Raw genomic sequence first — 21,167 nt, 5'->3', positions numbered from 1 at the left:
GCCATTCATTTCTTCAATCCAAACTATTTACAAATAGTCATCAACCCAAACTGCTTATATATGTAACCTATCATATGTATACAGCCATTTTCGGTCAAAACTTTAAACAAATCATTCGCAAGTTCTTCACTCGTTTTCCAATTATATGATATTATTATGCCCAACTTCTTTTTTTCAGCAGTTTCTCCTGTCAGTTTTAACGTTAAACTGCTGTCAGTTTTAATGTCTGTTTTAACATGTTGTCAAGCGAATTTCTCATCTTTAGTCTTCTGCAATCATTTTAAGTGGTCGAAGTTATATTTCAGTTAAAACTCTCATTTTTAAAGTTTAAACCTAATGAAAACATACAAAAAGTTTTAACACGTTGATGACGAAGTTTTGTTGACAAAACGACTTAAAATCAGCACGATAGGTAACTTAACAAACATAACGATCATAAATCTAAAAATTTAATTTGCACAAAGTAAATGAAACCAGATAATTTTTATTGAAAATTATTCCAAGTTATACAGAATTTATTTCATAAAATAAAAAACTCAAAACAACAATTTTTGTAAAATAAATTCAATTTTTACATAATTACACGAATTAATATGCGAAAAATGCAAATTTAAAGTTAAATCAAAAATTATATAGATTGCTGTTCTATGCATCCTTGGTCCTACATTGATTTAGCACCTTTAGTATTGTCCAAATCAATGTACCTATTGCTTTCTAATTGATTTCTAGCAATAGCAAGGTTGGTTTGGTCAATGTTGTAACCGTTTATCTCTTGTTGTTCATATTTTAGTTTATTACTAATGTCTTCATTTGCCCTATTTAAACGTTCCGTTATTTCTTTGAATTCTGTAAAATCTTCTAATTTTTATAAATTCCCCTCAACGTATCCTTGTGATTATCTAATAACAATAAAATCGCTTCGGACAAAACAGTTACATCTCCGCCGGTTGCAAATCCTTTTTGGAATATCTTCCAAAGAAGCTATCTTACCCTCAACCCAAAAAACTCCAGAAAATGAATGCCTTCATACCTGATACTTTCACGGATAAAGTTCAATATATAAAACGACTCTGTAACGGCTTCTAAAGTAGCAGGAGCGGTTTCAAGTGCTAGCTCATCGACTAGAAGCTTAAACTGTTAAAAACAAGTACAGAATATTTACCCGTAGCATATTCTTCCTTTATTTCTTCCGGAGTTGTAGAACAAAGATTATGGAATTCTTGATATTTACCTTTGACAAATTTTCTGCTACCAATATGAGCATTTCTTGTACCGTGACCGATTAGAGGCTAGTCAGCGGAAAATATACTCGTTTCTGCAATGTTTTTTAAAGAGTTGCTGATACCGTATTCTCTTTGTTCTAAATCCATTTGCCTCGCATTTAACGGCTCTAATGCTGCTTGACCTATGTCGTCACAAATAGAATATTTTACCATGTTAGTCTTTGCGGGATTAGTCGCCCACCATGCTCCTTAAAATACGCTACCTGCAGATATGAAACCGGTTGCAACGTTTATAGCTAGATTAACGGGAGCAATATTACTTCCTACTATGCTACCTGCTATTTATCCCGTTTTATCAAGTAAACCACCTTTGCCGCTAGCTATTATGTGGTTGTTAAAAACTACCTTCTTTCTCTTCTTCAATTATTCTCACAACTGTTTCTAGAGAAGAATTAGGACTATACTCAAAACCTGAATCTCCATGATGAGTTAAGAACTCTTCTTTTGTATATTTTTTATTTTTAGGATCTGCATTTTACATTTCCTGTAAATATAACATATCAGGATCAAATCCACATTAGTTTGCTAGTTTGAATCTGATTCAGGTGTATCAAGCCATGCATTTCTTGCAACAGCTTTTAATGTAGTTATTCTTGAGAAATTTTCATTGAGAACAGCATGTTCTGATTTGCTAGATTTTTTTTATTAAGAGTTTTGGACACTGTTGTCAAAGCGTCATCAAAATACGCATCTCTATTTTACTCAAGCCCTCAAACTTCTTATTAAAATTTTCATCTAGTGAAGGTAGCTATGCAAACCCAATGACTTATTTTCAATCTGAATAAGTCACACGGCAATAATTTTTGTTTTTATGTTCTATCAACCAAATATCAAATTTTTTTCAAAATGTTCTTTTTGAGATACTATAAATTTCGTTTTATTTTTTTCCAGCGCAACTGTGTTGAAGAAATGAAGGAAGATGAAAAAATTTTATAACTGTTTGATTTATGCAATTAGGTCACCTTAGACGTAGTTTGTTCGAAAGTTATGACGTAAAACGTCAAGTGTACAACTTCTAAGTTTATAACTGTAATATGAAGTTTGCAAAAGTAATCTCACTTAAATAAGATAAAATAAGTTAAAAAAAAAACATCTCTATTCGTTTATAATTTAAAAAGTGACAGCACAGTTGATCAAAAAAATAACCAACTATATACTGAGAAAGGACTAGGTCACAGCATTTGAAAATTTTTTTTTAAAAAAAAAAAGTCTATTAGTTGCCATGGTTACCAATTAAAATAGTCAGTATTCAAAAATTTTTGTACCACCCCGGTCAAACTCTCAGTAACCGAAACAAAATGTTGATTTACAAACTAAAACTATTTAAAAAAAGAACTATTTGACTTTCACTCAAATTTTCAAAATGGTGCATTAAAAAAACAAAAATTTTTTAAGATCAAGCTTGTGAAAACAAAAATTTTTTTACAATATTGTAAAACTTTTAGTTCCAATTGAAAAAATAGATGCAATAAACGTTTGCTGAAAATTTCATGCAAATTGAACATGCCATTAATGAAATAGGACGGCAGGGAGGTCAAAAATTTACATATTAAGAAAGACGCATTGAAATAAAAATATTCACAATTGCACCAAATATTTTCAATCAAAATCTTTGTTTAAAAACAGTTAATATAAACATAAACCAGGGTCATATTCATTACTTTCGTGGTCATTATTTGTATATACTTTTTTTTAATTTTGCATCCACCAATAACTTTTCGTTGCTTTTTAGATATTGTCCAATTTTGATATTTAGCAAAAATTAGAAGCTTTTTGTTCAAGATTGAACAGCCTTAAAGAGTATATATTCCAGGAATCATATTCATCTTTTAAAATAAAAGAATGGTTGCTTTTCTTCCAAAATTAAAGTTTGAAACAGCATCATAAACTCCTAACTCTAACTATGTTAACGAAACATACTCAGTTTTGGGTTTGCGCTGCCGTATTATCTCATTGAAACTTTCATTTTGGTTTTGGATCTTACTATGAAGATATTTTTTTAAGAGTTCTTCTTGTGATAGATCGATTTATATAAATTTTAAATGACTGACAATTGAAAATGGAAAGCCAGTGCCTGGTTTGTAGGTAAAGGTTTTATTAGCTTTGTCCTGTTTATAACGACACCAGCTATTGATACCATCAGGGCAATCATCATGCCAGTTATTTTCAGCTGAAGAGGCTACATAAAACACTTTTGCAAATACGGTCTTTTTTATACCTTCAAAACGTGATCACATGCACGTATTGAATAAATTATTCTATCATTTAATTCAAAGTTTTTCTTTCAGAGCATGTCTTTGAGGTATAGAGTTAAGTTTTTTCGTTGTAGTTAAGAAACCAAATGTATAACATTGAGCTAAATCTTTTTTTCTTAGAAAAAGATTCTGAAAGATTTAAACCAGATTGTACACGTTTTTTACAACAATTGATAAACCACACTATAAAAAATTTCCATGTCAACAATACGATAACCAATAAATTTGTTCTCATTTTTCTAGGGTATCTCTTTTTTTTCAATTTTTTTTGAGGATATTGATAAATTAAACAAAGTGTTAGAGGATTATCATTTTCAGTACTAATAAACGAAGCTAAAATAAGGTTTTCGAACTCGAATTTCATGTTCAGCGATAAGTTTCGTGACAAAAATGCATTAAAAAAAAAAAGGAATTTTAGTGAGTTTTGAGGGGTCTTAGACCTTAATAAACCATAATCAAGTAAATTTTTTTTGAAAATAAACGTCTTTTGGAGCACAGAGAAAATGTGACATCATTATAAGTATTTTGTAAAATAGATTAAAAACTGAACCAATTTTCATGAAAGAGTTTTGCATTCTGTATTATATTAAATATTAGAGCGTTGCTGCACTGGATATTTAATAAGTATTTTGCAGCATACTGAAAAACTGGAATTCATTATGATTCACACAATAACAAGAATCCATGGCTTTAATTTTGTTATATCTTTTTATTAATGTGACATCATAATAAGTATATAATGATGTAACATTAATAAAAAGATGTAATGTTATAAATTTTTGTAACATTAACAAAAGATGCAACAAAATTAAAGCTAAAATAGGGCATAGTTGAATTACTGCAATATTCAGTCTTGATCAGAAAATTAACGATTAAAATATTTTTTCTTGCAACTGCTATAAAAAAGAAAAACTTGAGCATCATGTAATTAGTCCCACAAAAGTTGAGTTTTTAAATAAGTTCGTAGAATTGAGTACAGAGGATTGAACTGATTTCTGTAAATATTGCTGAACTATTTACAGAAATTATTTTAATCCACTGAAATTATTTCTTCTGAGGCAAATAACCCACAAGTCAATTTAGTTTTGCACAGTGTTGTCAAGAAATTACTAGTAAACTTGATGAGAGCTTCATTAGCTTCGTTAAAGCTCTGTCGTTTAAAAGATAATTTTAAAGTAAGCTTAAAAGCTAAGAGCTTCGTTAGAATACGAACTCTAATCAACTTCATTTTTTCTCTAAAGTTTATTTTAATTAATAACAAAAAATTTATAAGTTTATTCCCAATTCTATAAAACCATTTACCCGGGTATTTTACCCAAGGAAATTACCTGGATAATGCAATTGCTTATAGAATTGTGGTTTTTGTCAACCCTGATACTCAACTACAGGCATAAAGCAACCTGCAAACATAAGAACTATATCAAACAACTCCATTTTTAAAAAAATATTTAAAAGAAGATGAGCAATTGGTTTGAGCCCCGTGAGTTTAAAACCCTACCCCTTACAACCAATAAACAAACACATAAAAACAACATATATGCAAACTAAAACACTAATCTCTAATACATAACGATGCGATGCAATGCCTACCAAAAAGAAGGTAAAAAACAAAACAAACATTCAATCACTTTTTACAAACTCTTTGTAATGGAACTAAACAAGAAATATCTAATAAATCCTCAAAGTAAAATAATAGAAAAAGATATAACCTAGCAATTTAACTTACAAAGGACTTCTTCTAACAATGAAGGCTCTTCTTCTCTAAACATTCATTTTGGCAATAAAATTTACAAAGCAGCTGGAATCTCTATTAGTTAACCCACATATCATTGGCACTAAACTTCTGATTCTTTTGTCTCTCATAATCTCACTAGGAGTTAAACAAATGTATGCATGTACAGATGCACAATGCTCCATTACCAACATGTACATTAATTTTTTCAATGAAACCAAATACTTTATCATCATCATGATCATCAAAGTTACCCATCTGTTTCATCTCAGAATCAGTTAAAACAATTTTGCCCTGATTCAGCAACTCAAAAGCAATTTTCCTTAACACATGCACTTTCCATCATCTTCCAAAATGGTTCCTCTTTTTCGTTGATGTGTTTTTGTAAAAAGTTTTAAAAAATGCAGCAGTACAACTCCAACATTGTTTTAAATGAATAATAACACAATGTAGAAGTAATGATTGCACACATTACTGCGACCTTGTGTTATTATTCATTTAACACAATGATGGAGTTGTACTACTTTTCCAATGTTGAAGAAATGATTGCACACATTACTGCTAAATAAAATAGCACAGATGCCATAGCTTTTGAAAAATTTATCAGAAATTTCATCATCATTAGGGTTTATCACTTTATACACAAGTTGCTCTGTTGTTTTATAAATTTTAAGATAATGGTTTTCAGTGCTTTGCTAATATCTAAAAAAAAAGAGTTTTCTTATAAAAGTGCCATTAGGAACTTCTTTTAACCATAAGAGGTCAGTGTTATATGCTAACACCACAATCATTTAATACACCAAGGTAATGTGGTCTGGAGTTGCATAGATAGGAAAATTGTTGGTAAATTAGAGTTTATTATAAAACTTCTCATTTGTCAGTCTAAGCAATTTCTAAATTGATTTACAATAACATTGATTCAGATAATCAGAGATAATAATTCACTAATTTTCTAGAGTATAACTTTACCAGTTTTAAGTTTCAGGATAAAACTGAGAAACCTTTGTGAACAGAAATAAGTTTTTTTTACAAGATGATTTATTAAAAATTTATTAAATATATATAAAAATATTTTTGGGATTTTTTGATCCCCCAAATCTTTTTTTTGTTTATTTACAAAATCGCTCGAGCAAAAATAGTTTTTGTCGGTTATCATAAAGCTTGTGATGAAGTTCATGAGTTTCCATGAAGTTGCCATGCTTAACAAGATATAAAACTGCTCCAAGTGCAAATGGAGGTCCCCAGAATTTTGGTTTTGGAGCAGCTGACTTTTGCACAGAAAGAAGTGCAAAACCTCTTTCAAAATTCGCCGAAGAGTCAGAAAAATGCAACGGTGTGTGTATCTATCTATACATACATATATATGTATAAATAAACATATATACTCCTGAGCATTTAGTGCATCCCTACAACTTATATGATTTTCAAAGAACTGTAGCATTATTGGATTTTAAGATGACGTTTGAGAAATCAGAATTAAATGAGAAAACACAAAAGAAATTAGACACAAAATTCGAAAAAAAATATGCTTCAAAATGTTTTTAAAGAATGAAGACACTATCATTTGAAGAGTTTTCAGTGATCAAAAGAATCAGAACAATTGTGTGTTGTTAAAAGTCAAAGTTCAATCATTTCAAAATAATTTGCTTACAACTTATAGTACTGTGGCTAAAATTTTTATTTCCAACTTTGTCACAGAAGTCTGTTAATGTAAGGTAGAAAATCTTAAAACCACCGTTGCTAGTTGGTTTGACACTAATTCCAAGGGTATGTAGCAAGTGAAGACAAGTGAAGACATAGTTATGATGTCACAATATCTGAATCAGCATCTTCTTAATGTGAGCCATTTTATCATTTATTTTGGACTTTTCCAGTATTTTATCTGATGAACTATTTTTGAGTCAGTTGCTCTATTAGTAAAGTAACCAGCTCTTTTCTGGGTCACTATTTGCAGCTAATAAAACTTTTTGTCTTCACTTGTTAACCACATACACCTGTTATTAAGTATCAAATGATCTGGGAAGGGTGTTTTTAGGATCTTTTTTTGATCCGTTTCATCTTCTTTATAAGAGCATAACTGAGTAGATACATAAAGCTTAAGGAGGTTATTAATCCATCTTAAAAAGTACACTTTGCAACATTAAATATTGACATGGGTCTTTCAATGTCTCAAATTGCCACTCTTGTAAAAGTTAAGATGATGAGACTTAAAAAATTTGCATTTGGTAAGATATGCAAGATTCAATTAACACAACAAGTTCAGAAGACTCGATTCAAGTTGAACACCTAAAAATCTCAAATCATATCTTGATATTCTAAGCCCAAATCCTCCATTATTAAACTTTCATTATCATCAATCTCCAAACGTTCGGGATGTCGCTCAAAGTTGTAAATTCTGACAGTTTATCTTTTGTTTTATTTAATTTTTTGAGAATTCTATCATCTTTTCATTTAGCTTCAATACCCGTTTTAATTATTCCTATTTCTCCTTTGATTTTTCCTTTGATTTCTCCTTTTAATTTACCTTCCTTAAAAGCAAATGATTTTTCTTCTTCTCGAGCTTTTGCGATTAATTCTCTGTCTCTTTTTTCTTTCCAGCGAAGTATGTTTGCGTCTTTGTTGTTTAGAACTGATTTCATTATCTCATAATCTTAATCATAATCATAAACTTTCATAATCATATGCAAACATAAGCAAATGAGCTAATACTCCCACAGAGCTAGAAAGTTTCTTATTTTAAGGGTACTTTTTTACAACTCTGGAGCTAAAACTTTCTTAAGAGTTTCTTAAGTTTCAGATTATCAAGAGAGAAAAAGTAAACAAAATGCAATTTAAAAATACTTTGACAATTAACATAAAATGTTTTTAAGTTAGTTAAATAAAATTATTTGAAATCCATCAATATCATTTAATGTTATATTATCCCTAGATTTGTCCCTAAACAGAACACAAATGAGGAAATACTCTTCGAATTCTTAATGAAATAAGTTTCTTATCGAAAAGTAACTAAGTACAATAGTTTCTTAAGATTTTGCGACTTCTAGTACTAGTTTCTTATCAATAAGTTTTTTTATAAAAAACAAAAAAAAAAAAAAAAAGGTGCTGTGCAATAGTGCTATTATCTTTACGAGATTTTTTTGCACGGAGCTTTCAGCACCCATTAAAAAAAAGCGAGTGGCGAGTTAGTCAGGGTGTTTAGGGCTCAAGTTACATCCCCCTCCAACCACTCCTTACCCCCGGCAAGGAGGTGATTATTTTAATTGTTTTTCTAATTAATGCAGTAAAGTCTAATATATGCTAGCTTGAAAATCCGCTTTGCACCGGGTATTCTAGCCAGTACAGAATAAATGATAGGTGTGGAACATAGAATCTACAATGACCCGTATGGTGGGTCCTAGTATATGTTTGTCTTGTATATATTATTTACAATAGTGAAATGTATACGCGCTGAACTGAATAATTTATAAAACTAAGAGCTGCTTTAGGGCAATCTTAGATTTGAACAAAAAATAAAAATTAAAAAACAGAGCCACAAACTTTAAACATTCAACTTTTATGCTTCATAATATTCTTCAACTTTTCCTTGCCTTAACTTTTATTGTGATGAGCAGTGATCATATATTGTTAGGAGATTCTCAGTGCAATATTTATAAAGTATAAAATAAGTATGAAGTTTTGTAGTTAAATATCTGTAAGTTTTTTCAAAACAAATAAATGTATGCATTTATATATGATCAATTGTTAACTGCATATTCTTAAAATAAATTTAATGAAGAAGATTTATTATTAACTTTCTTTTAAAAGAAGTGAGTTGATAATATTTACTCAACGAAAGCGCTTAAATTCAGCTTTAAAAAAGAGGTCTAAAAAACGCTGTTTAAAGACCTCTTTCAGATATCTATAAAAATGCGTCTTTCTTACTGACTTTTTAGAAGTCTATAATGTGGTTTTAAAGCTAAAAAAAAAACAAACATTTATAGACATACAATTTGCTCGCTGGGTTCACAAACGTAACATCCCCAGCCAGTACAAAGACGACTTAAAGACGTCTTTGTGCCGGCTGGGTTGTTGCGTTTATATATAATATAGTTTTTTAATTTTTAATAAGTTTTTTAATTTTTAATTTAGTTTTTTAAGTTTCTCTAATATTGTGTTTACTTTGCAGAATGTGTTGGTTGTGTGAATATATGATGTCTTTTATGCTTGGCATGCAGCTGTAACTAACTTTGATGGAATTTTTATTGACTATTATACGGGGTTTATTGTTTACTGGAAAATGTTTGTCGACCAGATTTAAGAACCGCTCACCAATATTTGTGCAAACATTTTTACTGTAAGGTGGTTTAAACCAGATCGTATTTCGCTCACGACTTTTGTTGTTAACGGTTTGTAAGTTGGGAATGTATTTAAGCTCTTGGTTGTAACCGGATATTTTTAAAGCTTCCTCGTATATACAGGAAGAATTTCTGAAGAAGTGTTCGCTAGATGAATTGGCCGACAATTGTTGCTCAATAGAATGCGGAATCCGTTTTAAGATGTTTGGTGGATGGTTGGATTCAGTAGGGATATAGCTTCGAAAATTCTCGGGTTTACTATAAGGACGGAAAGAGTTGTCATCGAGGTTTAATGTAACATCAAGATAATTGACACATTTAATATTACATTGGATGGAAATAAGTAGGCCATTGTCTTTGAAGATTTGAAAAAAGTGCTTTTTGATTTGCGGACCACTGGTGTTTTTAAATACAGCTAAACCGTTGTTTCGATATAGTCCAAAATCAATCTGGTTTTAATTTAGCGATTGTTGGAAAGGAGGAAAATACAAACAAGCTCACAAACCTCAGCCCCGTCGAAAACACCCATGTTAACATCAAACAAACCGTTTTTCTTTTTTATCCAAACTTGTTGATTATTGAAGAGCAAAGATTTTCTTGCGTGTTTACTTTTTTAAATTTAAAAAAATCTTTTAATAGAAAGGAGTTTTGCCACTTTAAACGCATTCTGATTTTTTTTCATCATCCGTTAATTTAAAAAAAACTTGTTTTATGATTAAAAGAATACTTTACTAAAATGTTAAATATATATATATATATAATATAATATTAATGTATAATATTATAATAGTATAATAATTAGTGTATAATATTAAAAAAGAGTGTAAAACTGATTACTAGAGCATTTTAGCGACTATTTTGTCAAGTGACTTACTTATTTTTATATTAAAAAGTGATCTGATCAAGAAAAAACAAACATGATTTGCAGTTTCACTCTAAATTTTTCAAATAAATGCACCTTAAGTTTGAACTTGAAAATTAAAAGCAAAATATTCTGTCAAACTTTATTGTTTAAAAGTTATATAAATTATGCCAGAAAGTTGTTTCTAAGTATCACATTTTACTGATTCACATACCAATTGACGGTTAAAAAACATGAATAAACCTTCAGCATATTAAAAGCATTTTTGTAAATAAAAATACTCAACACAATTTTTTTTCTGCTGCATTTAATTTGCTTTTATGTTTCCAAACAAATTTTAACCTGCAACTTAAAAGAAACTTGTGGTTGCAAAACATATACTGCCAGGACTAGGATAGGCGGTTTTAAAGTAATAAAAACTTAATTAATCAGTGGGGTTTCTCCTTTTTGTAATATTTTATTGAGTTCAGACTGAAACAAGAAGTTATTGCGCCACAACTCTCATCATCATGAACAACAAGAAAACAAAACAAGCGGCAAACAACTTAAGTTCTTTAAACTCTTTTTACATGAAGAACTGACAATCATTAGAACTGACGATCATTAGAACTGACGATCATTAGAACTGACGATCATTAGAACTGACGATCATTAGAACTGACGATCATTAGAACTGACGATCATTAGAACTGACGATCATTAGAACTGACGATCATTAGAACTGACGATCATTAGAACTGACGATCATTAGAACTGACGATCATTAGAACTGACGATCATTAGAACTGACGATCATTAGAACTGACGATCATTAGAACTGACGATCATTAGAACTGACGATCATTAGAACTGACGATCATTAGAACTGACGATCATTAGAACTGACGATCATTAGAACTGACGATCATTAGAACTGACGATCATAAGAACTGACGATCATTAGAACTGACGATCATTAGAACTGACGATTATTAGAACTGACGATCATTAGAACTGACGATCATTAGAACTGACGATCATTAGAACTGACGATCATTGGAACTGACGATCAGAACTGAAACTAAAAAACTGACGCGGTTACTTTCACTTGTAACAAACAAATTGTGAACAAGAAGCAAATGTAAGAGAGAATGAAATTGAATGTAACAAATAAGCATGAATATTTGCTGACATAAAATCAAAAATTATTTATAGTTTCTTGTACATGAATTTTAAGTAACAGAATAATAACATTAAATTGCTACCTAAATTATTAAAACAAGTACAAGATATTAAATGCTTAGAAAAAAAGATTTCAATTAAAAAAAAATGCTTTCTTTCTAACGCCAAATCAAAAGTAACTGTGGAAGAATTAATGAAAAATTCTCTGAAACAGTTTTTAAGTTAATTTTTGTTTTTAGAAAAATACCTGCATACATTAAATGCATTGCAAAATATATTAGAACAAAAAAATTTGAATATATTATTAGCTAACGAAATGTACCTTGTCCTGTGGTATAGGTAAATAAAAACTTTTCCAAAGTAACGTGAAGAAATTCCAGGTTCAAATGAAAAAACCTTAGAAGTCTGACATTTTTAATATATTAGTCATACTCACTTTAATTTATGTAACTAAATTTTGAAGAAGTGATTGCTTCAAAACATTTTATTAATTTTTTTTTTCATTAAAAACCCCAAGCAAATATCTTTCTATCTTTCGTTGCGTATAACAAGTCTTTTTTCAATCCATAAAAAAAATCATTTTGTTACTGATACTAAACTTGATTCTATGAAATGCGCAATATATTTTTTAAAGAGATATTTGTTAAAACTAGATGCGTACCTCTTCGACAGTTAATTTTTATCAAAGAAAGAATGCAAAAACTCCCAAGAGAACTTTCACTGTACCAAGCAAGTGTCCGTTTGTATTTTTAGCATCCACAAACTTTTCTTGACTTTGTCGAGTAGAATTAGTTACCAGCTCACTCCAAAAAGTGTTGCATTGGCCGCATGTATAACTTCCTCGGCTGAAAATAACAAAGTGTCAATGGCGCATCTTAAACTGTTTTTGGTTTACATTTAAATCAAAATATAGAGTGTATACAGAAAAATTTAATCTAGAGCGTATGTATATTGAAAAAATACCAGACATTTTTCTACTTTCTTGCTTCGCCAAAGTTTAGATGTTAATATTTATTTTTTTTATGAGCAGTGGAAATGTTATGGTGTAAATCATGCATTAGTTTTATATATTTTGATTTATTTTGGAAGAATGAAATTTTATAACGTAACTTAATCTCATTTAAAATGAGCGGCGCATTTGAGCCATTTGCACATGCGCCAGTACAAAAAATTAGAAACCAAAATGTTCCAGTTCACATTTATACCAATACCCACTTTATTGTGTTAGTGCATAAAGCACTAAATGTTTTAGAAAAAGTTGCTTTTAGAAGAAAGAAAAGAAATGGAGAGTGGAGCAGAGTTTATGTACAATATTTGAGAAAAAAGAAAATCAACACAAATCTTGTTTTTGCATGCGTATGAAGCGGCAAGCAAAACAAACGATTAGATCAATTGCATGTTTTAGTAAGCGAGACATCGAAGCACTCAAGAGTATATTCAGAGGTAACGCCCAATATCAAAGAATAAAATTATTATCTTAAGTTATCCAATCAAGAAAACACATAAAATAATTTAATTAAATATTAAGTATTGGATTAACATATCCTGATCCGTTGAGTATCATGCAGTGTATTTATAAATATAGGAACTCTAACTCTAGTTATTAAAAAATATACAGATTTTTTTAAAATCTTGTTTCATATTAACTAAAGTAAGAGTTTCTCTATTTATTGATACCTTTTTTGAGCGTGTGGGACATTTCCCTCTCGTCTTTTGATAATTAATCGATCCATTACCGATTTTTTTTACCTGGAAATAAATGAGCATTTATTTTAAACGAATTGTGTTTGATTTATGATTTGTTTAACCTGTCCAACTTTTCGTTTCCTCTGAAAAAGACAATATTTGTTATTTATTAATTATATAATATCCCACAAAAAAATATGCATGAAGTATCAACTAATTTTTGAAATAATTAACGAAACTACTGAGATTGTTAAAGATTCTCCAAGGTCTGATTGGTCATATATTGCTATTAAAAAACCACTATTGACAGCAAAAGACCGCCTAAAATATTAGAAGTTATTTTGAGAAAGGATCAACTGGTTTGCTGAAGAATGGTCTTATGTAAGTTTTAGTAATGAGGCTAGTTTTGAGTACAATCGCAAAGGAAAGGTGTATGATACAAGCATGAGAAGTATTTATCATGCTAAGTTATATCAAGATTACAAGGAGGTGGAAGCATGGCTGGAATATAGGGATGCAATTCTTACAAAGGTGTAGGTCTAAGCAGTGTATATACCGGAAGAATTAATCAATATAGCTACAAAAGTACTCTAAAAAAGTGTTTATAACAGAAAAATAGTGTAGAGTTTATCATTCTTTATCATTACCAATCTTTGATTATATAAAAATATATTCGAACAGATGTCCAGAGCAAATTAAAGACTTTTTTACGTCGAATTGATGCATATGTACCAGATCGTTATACATCCCATCCTTACATAATATTACGTCATACATCTAATTTACAAATGTTATCCCTAAAAACCTTTTTTTTCTTATATCCCAGGTTCAACAAATTTATATGTAATAATACCACTAATAATACTAATAATAATATTGTAATAAAATTAGACAAAGTTTCTGGTTGGTGTACTTCTAGCTTAATGTTCCAACAGCTTGCTTTGTATTAGTGATCGTTTTAAAGTGGACTATACGCTTTAAAATTGACATTTCTTATTGGAAGAAGTTTCTGTTTGACGTATTTCTAACCTTATTGTCCAAGTTCTAGCCTAGTGTCAATATTCGTTTTTTTCTTTAAAATTAACATTTCTAATTGGATTTAGTTTCTGCTCGGTTGCAGAATGAATTAAATATTGGACCATCTTTCTTTGAAGTATTTTGCTTATGGTATTGTTTTTTATTATTAGAGCGTTGCTTTTTACTGGAATTCACTGCGATTCACATAAAGTAAAACAAGAACACCTGGTTTTAGTTTTATTTCACATTTTTTTATAAATGTTATAAATTTTTCACATAACGAAAAGAAAAGAAAGGGTATAGTTGAGTAACTGAAATATTCTGTTTTTCTAGATGCGAAGAGAGTTTAAAAAAAAACTTCTTAAGAGTTTAATTTTTGGACTTTTTCAAAAAGCTGGAAATAACGTTTTACATTTAGAACAAAGAAAAAAAGATTTGAAAAATAAATTTTTTCTGACAGAAAAATATTTCTCTCCAACTGTCACTGGTTACTTTTTTATTCAGTTTATCAAATGAACGTAAAAAACGTTCAGAAATGAAACAATGAAAAAGATTTATCCTACAACTTCTAAAAACTTGGATTAACTTGAGCATAGTTTAACAAGTCATACATAAAGTTGAGCTTTTTAACAAGTTTGTAGAATCGAGGCGTTAGATTCAAATGAAATTGTAAAGAGTTCTGTAATTGTTGCTGATTGAAAACTATTTATTCAGATTCAAATGACCCATAAGCCAATTGAGTTTAGCACAGTGTTTTCATAAAACAACCTTTACACTTATGTTCTTGCTGAATTTTGAAAAGCTTTTTCGCTCAAAAAGTGATTATTTGAGTGGACCAATGCTATGAGATCTTGCGCTTCATCTTGAATGTTGAAAGTTAAATCATCAAAATATATAAACGAAGTAAAAGTTTTCTAGAAAGATATTTTTGATTATGCCGCCCCCCCCCGCCCCGCCCTCTTCCTCCCGTGAGATATTTTAAAGGGAGCAATTTATGTTGCATCTTTCAATTTGAAATTTTAATCTTGAAAACTTGCGAGAATCGAAAGATTTAGAGCTGAGCGTTTTCACAAGAGTTTTTTGAATAAAGTAAGCGCAGTTGGGACATGGAAAGATCATAGTTATCAGAACTTATTGCAATAAATTTAACTATAAAAAAATAATTTGTAAATAGATCAAATCAACCAGAATATTTTAACGTTTGGAGGTGTAAAGTTTTCCCTTATAATAAAATTTTTCTTTTTCTTTCTCTTAGTTTTGAATTAAATTTCATGATTGTAAAACAAAAACCTTAATAACTTAGCGATTTTCCCCACTTTCTTCTCCTACTTTGTAATTTTCCAAACAATAGAATTAAGAATTAAGTTTAAAAATAATTAATAATACATACATACATACATACATACATACATACATACATACATACATACATACATACATACATACATACATACATACATACATACATACATACATACATACATACATACATACATACATACATACATACATACATACATACATACATACATACATACATACATACATACATACATACATACATACATACATACATACATACATACATACATACATACATACATACATACATACATACATACATACATACATACATACATACATACATACATACATACATACATACATACATACATACATACATACATACATACATACATACATACATACATACATACATACATACATACATACATACATACATACATACTATTGCGGCAGAAAGTAAGTATACACCCTACCCAAATCGTAAAAATAATAGTTTAATGTGGTATTTCTTATTTTTAGAAACATAATAGAAGCAATTATAAAAATATCTGATTCATCTTGAATGGTTATGTTACGTATACTATAAGATTTCTTTGTTGGATCTGGAACAGACCATAACTTCAAAAATGGAATTTTTTCACTGAACTGTTTGAATCAATATTGGATCAACTGGTATCGGATCAATATCTTAAAATAAGAGTCATACATTAAAAACTTCGGATCAAATTGGATGCTACAAACACTTGAATACTCTATAGATGACCAATTCTTACTGCTGACCAACTAAATCCATTTTTTTTCGCAATTCAAGTTTTTTTTTTTGCACCGGGAAAACCGACAAAGAAAATATTATTTTCTTTGTTATAATTAAATGTTTCTGAAGTCAGTTTTTTAAATGTCACTGACTCACTATTTTTTCAATGATTCACTTTTCTATCCACTGCAACAACACCATATGCGAACTTAAACTTCGAAATGTATTTCCCGCTACTTTTTGAAAATATTTTGACAGAATTCTTTACTTTTTTCTTTCAAGCAGTGGTAACAATACAATAGCAACTTTGAAAAGTTTATTTTTCAGCCAGTTATTAAGCTCTACCTCAATAGCCTCACGCGCAGAGACATTGTCATCAAGTTGGAAAGCCAGGTCAGCTGTATTTAATCAGTATAAGAAACTTTAAACAGGAAGTCATGCAGTTGATTAATGAGAAAAGTTAAAACTCCTCTTATGAAGGCTGTGATTGAACTCGTCGAAATCCAGTCTGAAGCATGAGGAAGATAAGGAACTGAAGGTGAATGCTAAACCAAGGGTTTAGAAATAGAAGCATTTCGTTGCTGAGGCTGTTGAAGAAAGGGAAGGTAAAAAAAATCTTTAGCTACCTCAAGAAAAGACTTCACACGGTGCCCTACTCCAACAAAAAACTCGTTGTCAAATAGTGGAACTAATCACTACATAATCCCCCTGAAAATAAATGAGTTACCAGAGAATGTTAGGTACAAATTTCGGAACAAACATCCTGCGTCTGTTAGGATCTTTAGCCTTATTGCCTCTAATTGCATAGTCATTTCTCTGGTGGAAGACAACATGCAAGATTTCTAACCCATGGATATGTGGTCACCTTTATTCGCAGATCTTAATCCTCTTGATTTTAGTGTATGTTGAGCAAGGTCTGCAGCAAGCATCACAATGACCTTGAGGTCCTGAAGGTTTGCATTACTAGAGAGTTGAACAATATGTTGCCAGAGTATGTCAGGAAAACGTGCACCGGTTCATACCTAGAGTTGAAGAAGTTGTTGCTAATAATATCTCGCATTTTGAAAAGTTTTTTGCCATACTTATTTTGAGTCTTTTATATAAATAAAGTTTGTTTGTCAAGCAACTTGTTCATGATCTGGTTGAAGTTTGTTTACGGTCAGATAGGGTATATCACTGCACACTTACTTAGGATCGCGGTACGGAATATCACTGTACCCTTATTTGGCATTGTAAATAATTAGAAATCTCAATATAAAAAATAAAATTTATTTCTTGTTTTTTGAAAGCGCAATACGCATAAGCTTAAGAGCATATTAAAACTTCAATAAAAATTTATTAATTTGCTTCTTATAAATAAACACATACTTTTCTCGAAATGTTAATTCATAAATAAGAAAAAATATCATAAATAACAAGAAAATTACAACCTCAAGTTTAAAGATGCTGTTTTTTATTGCACGATTTCTTATTTTACGTTTTTTTATTGCTCGATTTCTAATTTTAATGCTACGAAAATATTAATTGCATATTTCATAATATAAAAAACCGGCCTCCTCATTTGTCCTCGTTAAAACCAACAAACCCGGCCGTGCAATTATAGTAGGCCTTATGCAAAACTTGTTTGAGAAACAAGTTGTATTTTTATTACCATTTAATAAATCAAGAATTGAATTTGCAAATAAAAAAAAAAGAACTCAAGGCTTTAAATAATCTTTCATCAAAATTTTGTTAAATTTCTATAAAATAAGTTTGTCATTTTTCTCACAAATGATGCACGACAGTAGTACATCCAAAGATATAATTGTCAAACTAAAGCCATATTCATTCAACTCATCAGTAACAATAATAATTTATTCCGTTTTTTGTGATATGAGATGAGACCATGTTTTTTGTGTCATTGATGATGTTTTTTGAGATCATGTTTTCAACAAAATTATAACAGTTTGCTGTAAATGTTCGCATTTAAACTTCAAATTTAAAACTAGAATTTCAAAAATTTCAAAAATCATTTTTTGCTGATTTTTATTAAAAAATTTTTACTTGAAAGTTTTTTTTGAAATTGTTTTTATGAAACAAAAATTTCAATTTTTGTAAAATAAAAATGTTGTTGGATTTCAAGTTCTTTTTATCATTGTTGTGACAAAGTTCATTTTTCCGTTATTCAATATATAATAATCCAAATCAGTGTATTAGAAAGATGAGTTCTTTAGGTCCGTCTTTTGGATCAGGTTATTTTGTGAGTTTTTATTTTTACCGTCAGTTTTATTATGTTAATTTGAAAAAGATATTTATCTATGAATTTAAGTAATATGAAATATGACAGGTTTCTTTTGAAAATATTGTTTATTCTAATGAATTTAAAATTGCTTGTCGCGTTATTGATGAAAGATAAATCTTCTTAAAGATTTTTCATTCTTTCATTTTTTTGTCTTTTTTTTTTATTAACGAACGGAAAAAATATCTTTTTATGAGTTTTATTTCGAAAACTTTATCATCGCATCTTATCGAATTAGTTATAAAATTTTAAGTTAATCATACTACTATTTCATGAGTGCATCTATGATAATGAACAAAAATTTCAGGATTAATTTAAATCAGGAACTAAGAATATTTTGAGAGGAGTACTCAAATAAAGAAAACTTTTACTGTAGATGACCAAGATAGATAATTCTTTTTTCTCTGAAGCACGTGAAATTTGAATTAAGTTCAGATCATACTCCGTATTTTGTGTAAATCTTAATAATAGCCACGCAAAAAGTTTTACGAAATCAAGAAAATGGATACCAGACCTCCCACGAAAATTTAAAAATTAAAAAAGTGTACACACAATGTTTCTTTCACTTTTTCTTATCAAAAAAGTAAAAGAAACATTGTGTTTATCCTTTTTTCGTTTAAAAAATTTCACGCCGACAGAAATCTTTTATGAGATGAAAAAAATTAAAGTGCTGCGATATTTCATTTTCAAGAAGTGGGCAGCTGAATTTAAACGAAAATGTAGGCTACAACTGTAGTAGAGGCAATCAAAAAAGTGAATGTTGTCTTGCATGGTCGACGATTGAAGATGTCAAACATTATGGTTTTAAAATTTGTAAATGAATGCGTGTTTTATATCCTCGCTAACTACCCTAACTTTAATGAAAGCTTTCCAAGTGAAAAAATATTTACTGACCATTTTTTAAAAAGTTGTTTCATCCTGAATTTAGCTTATGGTAAAAAAGTCTATTCTCCGACAAAAGTGTTTTGAGGTCCTGGGAAGGAGTTTATATTTTAGGAAAAAACAAAGGGACAAGTGTTTTGGAAAAATCCTAAAAATAATTATTCAGTAAAATTTTTTCATTCTATTTATTCACTTTTCATTTTGAACTATTTTGTAATACTTTCGAGATTAAAGTTTCGTTTATTTTTTTAATTGTTTTTGTTCATTTTTATTTAAATTTTTTGGTGGTGTTTTTTATTCTTAAACTTCGTTTCATTGAACTGTTTCTTAAACTGTTTCGTAGCTTAAAAATCGTAAAAATCTTCAACAAATATTTTATATCTTTAATAACAAAATCAAACTTCGGTTCATTTTTTATGATGTATTCAAAGCTGGTCATGCAGCTTTGATCCTTCTTAAACTTTTTATTTTCATGATTGATTTAATGAATTCACAGCTTCAGTTATTCTGGAAAATTTTCTAATAAAAGATGTCTTAACAGAGATCATTCTAGAAGATACCTTAGAGTCCTAATTTATCTCTTTTTATATCCAGTCTTTTAATTTAATCCCTTTTTAGATCCAGTATTAAATATTTTTTTATCAGCTTAAATTCCAAAAATAAGGTTTTTTTCAGCGCCCGTAGTTTTTCTTATATTTGTATTTTGTATCTTCTCTTTAGTGAAACAGTTTTACAATTTCATAAAAAAAAAGGTCGTGGACATTTTGTTAAACAACTGTTATATAAACAAATGTAATGAAAATCAATGTAATGGTAAATCCTATCAAAAAAAAGGTTTCAATAAAAATGAGGGGAACTTGCACAAGAACAATAACTGTATATAACATATCAATAACATGTTCAAATCAATATCGTTGATATGAACTTCACGAAATTAAAACTGAAAACAAAAAAACAAGCAAATTTGTTTAGTTATCACAATTTTTATCATTTATCATATTAGTTATCACAACTATTATGTGTACAATTAAAACATGTGATAAAACACTTTTTCATATTTTGTTAACCTAAGTAGGCGACATGTTTATTTCAGTTCAAATTTTCATCTACAAATAAATCAAGAAATTTGGCTACATGATTTTGATGCGCATGTACTTTCTTTCGTCATCATCTGACTGATTTCTGTATTTTTGAATAATTAGTTTTAAAAGAAAATTTGCAATTTTTCTACTAAAACTAGTTAGTCAAAAATACTTCCTAAAAAAATTCTCGTTTTTTTGAAAGAGATTTTTTTTTTTCATGAACCAAGTTTTGATTATTTTGATTTTTTTCTTATCTTTGTGTCGTTTTTTATTTTTGGCAAAAAGATTGTAGATTTGTAGGCCTTCAAAATTGCATTGTGGGTTGTGTTTAACCAATCAATGTCCATCGAGTTGTTACCAATAAATGAAAAAAATTTTTTAATGATATTTGCTATTAGGGACTTTCAAACACCTTGTTAACTTATTTATCATAAATCACGTATTTTAATGAAATTGATCAAATGTGGTTAAGGAGTCATTTTTGATATCACTTTAAATTTGAATTTTTTGTATTTTAACTTGAGTGCAATTAA

The 21,167-nt window shown here is 29.3% G+C and overlaps 1 protein-coding gene across 1 annotated transcript in view; it reads left to right on the top strand.

Annotated features, from left to right (window-relative positions):
- Nucleotides 1-21,167, top strand: part of LOC149893764 (ATP-dependent DNA helicase PIF1-like) — a 265,925-nt gene that overhangs the window by 157,874 nt on the left and 86,884 nt on the right. The gene's annotated exons all lie outside the window — the stretch shown is intronic.

The sequence above is a fragment of the Hydra viridissima genome, unplaced genomic scaffold, assembly GCF_058129835.1.
Source record: "Hydra viridissima isolate aposymbiotic clone 2 unplaced genomic scaffold, HvirCarnegie_v1 scaffold_1, whole genome shotgun sequence".
In the NCBI taxonomy this organism is placed as follows: Eukaryota; Metazoa; Cnidaria; class Hydrozoa; order Anthoathecata; family Hydridae; genus Hydra; species Hydra viridissima.
Note: the sequence above shows the minus strand (reverse complement) of the source record. Positions and strands in the feature narration are given on the sequence as shown.